The sequence below is a fragment of the Neophocaena asiaeorientalis genome, unplaced genomic scaffold (genome assembly GCF_003031525.2).
Source record: "Neophocaena asiaeorientalis asiaeorientalis breed wild unplaced genomic scaffold, Neophocaena_asiaeorientalis_V1.1 scaffold170, whole genome shotgun sequence".
NCBI lineage: Eukaryota > Metazoa > Chordata > Mammalia > Artiodactyla > Phocoenidae > Neophocaena > Neophocaena asiaeorientalis.
Window position 1 is genome coordinate 3,245,282 of NW_020172463.1, and position 1,477 is coordinate 3,246,758.

Consider the following 1,477-nt stretch of genomic DNA (forward strand, 5'->3'; position numbering starts at 1 on the left):
ATTTGGATTCCTTTTATTTCTTTTTCTTCTCTGATTGCCATGGCTAAAACTTCCAAAACTATGTTGAGTAATAGTGGTGAGAGTGAGCAACCTTGTCTTGTTACTGATCTTAGAGGAAATGGTTTCAGTATTTCACCATTGAGAACGATGTTAGCTGTGGGCTTTTCACATATGGCCTTTATTATGTTGAGGTAAGTTCCCTCTATGCCCACTTTCTGGAGGGTTTTTATCATAAATGGAATGGGTGTTGAATGTTGTCGAAAGCTTTTTCTGCATCTATTGAGATTATCATATGGTTTCTATCCTTCAGTTTGTTAATATGGTGTATCACATTGATCGATTTGCATATATTGAAGAATCCTTGCATTCCTGGGATAAACCCCACTTCATCATGGTGTATGATCCTTTTAATATGCTGTTGGATTCTATTTGCTAGTATTTTGTTGAGGATTTTTGCATCTGTGTTCATCACTGATATTGGTCTATAGTTTTCTTTCTTTTTTCAAGTCTTTATTGAATTTGTTACAATACCACTTCTGTTTTATGTTTTGATTTTTTGGCCATGAGGCATGTGGGTCTTAGCTCCCTGATCAGGGATTGAACCCGCACCCCTGCATTGGAAGGCGAAGCTTTAACCACTGGGCTGCGAGGAAAGTCCCTGTAGTTTTCTTTTTTTTGACATCTTTTTCTGGTTTTGGTATCAGGGTGATGCTGGCCTCATAGAATGAGTATGGGAGTGTTCCTTCCTCTGCTATATTTTGGAAGAGTTTGAGAAGGATAGGTGTTAGCTCCCTAAATGTTTGATAGAATTCACCTTTGAAGCCATCTGGTCCAGGGCTTTTGTTTGTTGGAAGATTTTTAATCACAGTTTCAATTTCAGTGCTTGTGATTTGTCTGTTTATGTTTTCTATTTCTTCCTGGTTCAGTCTCAGCAGGTTATGGTTTCCTAAGAATTTGTCCATTTCTTCCAGGTTGTCCATTTTATTGGCATATAGTTGCTTGTAGTAATCTCTGATGATCCTGTATTTCCACAGTGTCAGTTGTTACTTCTCCTTTTTCATTTCTAATTGTGTTGATATGAGTCTTCTCCCTTTTTTCTTTCTTTTTTTTTTGCGATACACGGGCCCCTCACTGTTGAGGCCTTTCCCATTATGGAGCACAGGCTCCGGACACACAGGCTCAGTGGCCATGGCTCATAGGCCCAGCCGCTCCGCGGCATGTGGGATCCTCCCAGACTGGGGCACGAACCCATGTCCCCTGCATCAGCAGGCAGACTCTCAACCGCTGCGCCACCAGGGAAGCCTTCTCCCTTTTTTTCTTGATGAGTCTGGCTAGTGATTTTTCGATTTTGTTTACCTTCTCAAAAAAACAGCTTTTATTTTTATTGATCTTTGCTATTGTTTCCTTCATTTCTTTTTCATTTATTTCTAATCTAATCTTTATGATTTCTTTCCTTCTATTAATTTTGGGGGGGTTT